The sequence below is a fragment of the Homarus americanus genome, unplaced genomic scaffold (assembly GCF_018991925.1).
Source record: "Homarus americanus isolate GMGI-L3 unplaced genomic scaffold, GMGI_Hamer_2.0 scaffold32583, whole genome shotgun sequence".
NCBI lineage: Eukaryota > Metazoa > Arthropoda > Malacostraca > Decapoda > Nephropidae > Homarus > Homarus americanus.
The window spans coordinates 2,563,448-2,569,128 of NW_024713129.1; the positions used below are offsets into that span (position 1 = coordinate 2,563,448).

Sequence of the window (5,681 nt, forward strand, 5' to 3'; positions counted from 1 at the left end):
TCACCACAACAAACGTAGAGCTCTGTTAGTCATTACGAAGCACGATGCCAATTGATAGTGTTCGTGCTTGTTTATTGCTAGTCATCCCGATAAACGAGGTATCACAAGGGAACAGTAAGCATATCCCTGAAATGTTGGAAACAACTTCGGGTGGCTACCCCCACCTGATAGCTGCCTTACGACAAATAATAATCATCATTATATTTTATGAAAGTTCTTCCAGTACTTTATTACAGGTGTGTACGTCGAATTATATTATTTTTTTGATAAGAACAATTAAAAGAAGTGTTAATACGGATAAATCAACTTTCACAACACTGTTATGAACTTGAAACATTATTGGAATGTTGACATCACAGCTCTGACTTCGATGACGACTGCTGTCTGTGCTGTGAGCCTCATCTTCAATTAACACTTACTTCTTTTATAATTTAAGGTATGTTTCTTATCTTTATTCGTTCATACAATATTTTTGTCATCGTAATAATAAAATTTCAACCATCTGAACCACGAAATTCACTTATTTTTTCCGGAATGAGGCAAGCCAAGTGAGCTCACTCTATCTTGAGTTAGCAAGGAAAATATCATAGTTTTTGGCCCAGTAATATAGTTTACTATAAACGTTAATATTTATTTTCAACAAGATATTAGCTATGGGGTACGATCTACAGTGTCTTGTGTGTGTCAGGCAGAAATATGCCGACATAAGTAAGCAGAAGATTTCATTTTCTTTATTCTTTAACTTAAGTATTTACTGTCACTAATAAAATAAAAAATAAGTGCAGCTTACTATCGATACAAATAATTTGCTCTAAAATTCTGCAATACTCGGCTACATCACAATTTTAATGATACACGCAACACTGCACTCTTTGGTTTAAAAAAAATCTATTTACTTTTAATTTTTACAAATGATATTTTCATTCATCTAAGTATAACTACATTTTTTAGCTATATTCTAAACCATATCAGAAAAGCACACAGCACCGTAGACAGTAAGGGAGTGACAATTAACCAAACTTAGTTGTCACAAAAAAAGCCCATTGGATGTACAATTGATCAACTTGACGTAGTTTGGCTCTTAAGAAGTTTCCATGCAATTTGAAGTGTGTGTACAATGCAAGGCAGGGGCCCCCACTGCACTGACATGAGAGATCAGTTTTACTTTGCCATCTGTATGATGGTATTCAATCGGCAACACTTACAGATTTCTATAAAAACATTGGTTAATTGAAAAAATTGTGGATCAGTCATATTTAATATTTTGTTAGGTTAAGTTAGGTTATGTTAAGTTAGAATTGGGTAAGGTTAAGTTTAAATTCGATTAGATTTAGTTAAAGTGAGGTTAGGTTAAGTTAAGTTAAGTTAAGTTAATTTAATTTAATTTAGGTTATTTTTTTTTTTTTTAGGTTAAAAATAGGTTAGATCCATATTTTGGGCCAGTTATTCACTGGTAATGTGGGGCAATTTTCAAGGGGACAGTTGTCCTAGAAACAAATTTTATTACAAAATTTCAATTAAGAAATAATAAATAAAATGATAATGTTCTGATTTTACAGCATGCAGACCTACAGACAACACCTTGATGACATCGAAGAAATAAGGACGTTTAGTCAAGTTGATGTTATGAGGAAGCGACGATTTAATGTAAGACGAGATCCTTGTCAGTTTTATAATGAAAAGGAATTTATTCAGCGCTACAGAGCATCTAAGGACAGCACCAGGACAGCATATTCACAACGTCAAGACTTTGTGACAGTCTGCAGGCCGGTGATTATCTAGGCTTTCTCCTTGGTGATAGTGGATATGCATTGCGTCCATACTTACTCACTCCAATCCATAATCCAGCTTATGAAAGGCAGAGGAAATATAACAGATCTCATATTAAAACAAGAACTACAATTGAAAGGACATTTGGAGTGTGGAAGAGGAGATTTGCTGTCTTGCAACATGTAAGAGTAAAGCTGTCTACTACCAAAAATATTATAATTGCATGTGCAGTTCTCCATAATATTGCTTTGATTTCTGGGCTTCCACTGGACATAGAAGACATGCATTAAGAAGTAATACGGCTTTAGTTAGTTAGGTAACTACTATGTTCCATACATTACTTTAAGTGGTGAACGATTCATGTCATTAAATTTTAATAAAACAGTGGTTCTATATATTTCTTTATTAAAGCCTTTTCATTCATTCTTAAATTATGTTGCCTTAAATTGTCTAATTTTTACTTCATTGAGGTCTTTAATAAGGAAGCTTACCTCAATATGTATGATAATTCACCTGTGAGGTAATATGAAGAAAACCAAAGGAAAGAAATATAGATTTATTTTTTCTAAATGTGCAAATATTAAGAAAATAAAAATTATTTTTTCTATACAGGACTCTGCATTTCATTAATATCACAGCTTATATTATAGATATACATAAAAAAAAAATCTGAACTGCCATACTTTGTACAATATTTGCACAAAATAGAAATGCGGAGACAAATTTTCTCTTAAATTAAATTATATATGAATGCATAAAAATTAATAAACTAAAAATCTCCTATATCCATTACTTTGCATATAACAACTTGTATTATAAATCTACCCCCCAAAAAAAAGAACTTTAATCTATAGCACAGTAAAAAGAATTGCAATTATTGAAAATCACAGCATACCTGTATATCATAAAAAAAAAAAAATCTTAGCTGCCATACTTAAGACAGCAATTGTAAACAATGGCAAAATAAAGAAATGTAGATTTATTTCCTTTAAATAAAATTATTTTAAGGTGTAAGACATAAGAAAATAAATTTATAATCTAGATGCCACTTTACGATATATCACAGTACCCCTGTATATAGTAAAATCATAAACATTGCATATGACTGTATGTTATTACTCAACCATCATTCATAAGTTTTAGCCATGGCATCATATGCAGTTGATGCTTTCCTTAAACATGTATCTAACAATTCAAAAGATTTATTAATTTTTTCAAGCGTCTTTTCAATCACTCTAATTACAGTTTCACTTTATCTTTCTTTGAGTGTATGTGCTGATATTATGGCCTTCACTTTCAGTTCCTCCTCATGCTCTCTTTTCATTGTGTACAATATATATTTGTGGAACTCCCCTTGTCTTTTCTCACAATGACTGGTGAGGCAGGAACAGAGGGTGAAATTAGAAGTCGAAAAACAGAAGTAGATTGTGCAGAAGACACAGTTGATGGCCCTGGGGTTGGAACAGGCAAAACAAGAGGATCATGGGAGTGAGGAAGTTCAGGTACACTTGCAGAAGTCTTCCGCATGACACAAGCACTGGATAGCGATTTCTTCTGAAGCTCATGATAGTTTTTCTGGAGGACCACCACCCGCTCTCCTACATCTCTGGTTTTAGTTCTGAAAGAAACAGAAGAATATAAATGCTTTATACAGTACTAGGCTACAGTCATATCTGCATTAAAATTTACTATGATATGCTGGTAATGAGGACTCGTGCTTCTGATAAGTTGTTGGAGGTGACCCTTCAGAAACTGAGCATAGACCTGTTTGAAGCTATCTTGCCAGAATAATTTGGCTTGCTAAGTGTGTATTGCCAGGCAACTAATGAAAAGTACACTAACTCTGCAGAATAATATCTGTTTCATATAGAGTTATATGCTGGATAGCTTGGTTCTAGGATAATTGCCCCCCAATGCCAGTGAATAACTGGCACAAAATATGGAAATAACCTAACTTTAACTTAAAATAACCTATCCTTACCTAACTTAACCTAACCTATTTTTAACTTTAACTAACTTATTTTAACCTAACCTATTTTTAACTTAACCTAACTTTATTTTAACCTAACCTAACTTTAACTAAATTTAAGTTAATTGAACCTAATTATAACTTAATCTAACTAAACCTCACCTAACCTAACTTTCACTTAACCTAACCTCACCTTAACTGAACCTACCTAACCAAATATTAAATATGACAGATCCTCAATATTTTTTTACATTTAACCATAATTTCTTATCAATGTTTTTTATTTACCAATTTGTAGTGTTAAAAAAACTGTATTAATTGTCATTTTTTGTGTATAATTATTACTAAAAATAAAACAAGAAAATAAAGCATTAATTTTTAGTGTTCCATGTTTTGTTCTAGTTATTCACTGGCAATTAAAGATTTCAAACAAGAAGACTTACCCTGCATTCCAGTTCTTTCATTATGAATTAATATTTTTTCAGATATACACAATTTTAACCTAGCACTCTGAGAAGTAAAAATAAATCAATGGCTACACTTTCACATATTAAACTATATGGTTAATCTTACTCAGACACCTGCATCTAATAGCATATAGGCATATATAATTTATGAAAGTAGACGTAAAAAACATTTATTCTGATATATAACTCGACGAGATCATAAAATTATATGAAGGAAGGGAAAATGGGGAGTTGAGATGGGAGCTTTCCTTGTCTACTTCGGTAGGGGTAGGACTCCTCACATGACCCGTCACTTAAATACTGTAATCCTACTCAATTTAGTAACCTAATTACAAAAAACCTTATTTTTAAATACTAAACTTAGAAATAAGCATATACTTACTCCTTTTTTAGGTTGGAGCTCCACTTGAGGTGCTTGGCTGTGAGAGGGAGTTGATCTTGGTTGCTGGCGTTTAATGAGGCAGTAATTTCATCCTAGGCCTTTCTTTTGCTATCATTTATTGTGTTACAGTACTAGTAGACCTGTCCTCGACGACTGGCCTTTGCTCGATAAGGCACAAAGGTGCTATGTGCAGGGTTACTGACAGGGCTGCAGAACGTTCTCTCCTCTCTAGACAAGGAGCCTCTATGTGTCTATGTTGCGATCTTGGAGATAAGGAGTTTGACATGTTCTTCTCAGGAGATTAATGACTATCTAAATAGACAACTGACAATAATCAAACTGCCAATATCAGATTCTATGAGGTTCAAGGACGACATCATGAGATGCCATTCGTACTGGCAGACTCGAACGCTCACTTACTTGACAAGTGTTACTAACAATAAAGACAGTTGAAGCTTTCAACATCACTCGCAAAGGAGCTTGAATGCTTTAACTGTAATCAAACATATCTAAGTTGACTCAAAACAATGGTGTTCTCTCTCACATTCAAATTTACTTTATAGAGAAGTTGGTTTCAGGAGGTCAGAGAAAATGGATGGGATCTTAAGCCAGAGAAAACGGATTCTGCCTAGGGATAACTCACCAGTTATCCACATGTTTTGCGGGCGTGGAGCATAATATGAATCATCGGGTTTCAAACACCCCCGCAGTCATTGTGACCATGACAATTGGGGGAGTCCCACCAGGTCCTTGTGTGAACTGACAGGATAGTCCCTGTAATGGCTCACGGCCTGGCTGGGGTGAGGTTGGGTTTTGAATGAGATTCGTCCAGTATTACACGATAATGTTTATTCGGTCATACCTGGAAATACATGTCCCACTATCAGTTGTAAATACCAAACATAAAAAAAGTATCCACAATACCTCGTATTTATATCATATCTAATAATAATAGCAGTCAGGTGATTAACTTCTCAAGTTGGTTGAATACAATTGCTGAAACTCACTTGTGATGGATCTGTTGTTATGACACGCGTAAGAACAGTACCAGACGATTTTGGGTGAGTTATCACCGTACACTACGTAAACTCTG

General features: G+C 34.0%; 2 long non-coding RNA genes across 2 annotated transcripts; one reads left to right on the forward strand and one right to left on the reverse strand.

Moving 5' to 3' along the window:
• The first annotated feature begins 350 nt into the window (after positions 1-350).
• On the forward strand, positions 351-2,165 carry LOC121866189. Its single transcript, XR_006088932.1, has 2 exons — positions 351-436; positions 1,560-2,165. It is a non-coding gene; the product is annotated as an uncharacterized LOC121866189 (long non-coding RNA).
• A 568-nt stretch (positions 2,166-2,733) lies between these two features.
• LOC121866192 lies at positions 2,734-5,058 on the reverse strand. Its single transcript, XR_006088936.1, has 2 exons — positions 4,589-5,058; positions 2,734-3,388 (listed from the first exon to the last, which is right to left on the reverse strand). It is a non-coding gene; the product is annotated as an uncharacterized LOC121866192 (long non-coding RNA).
• Positions 5,059-5,681: the final 623 nt, after the last annotated feature.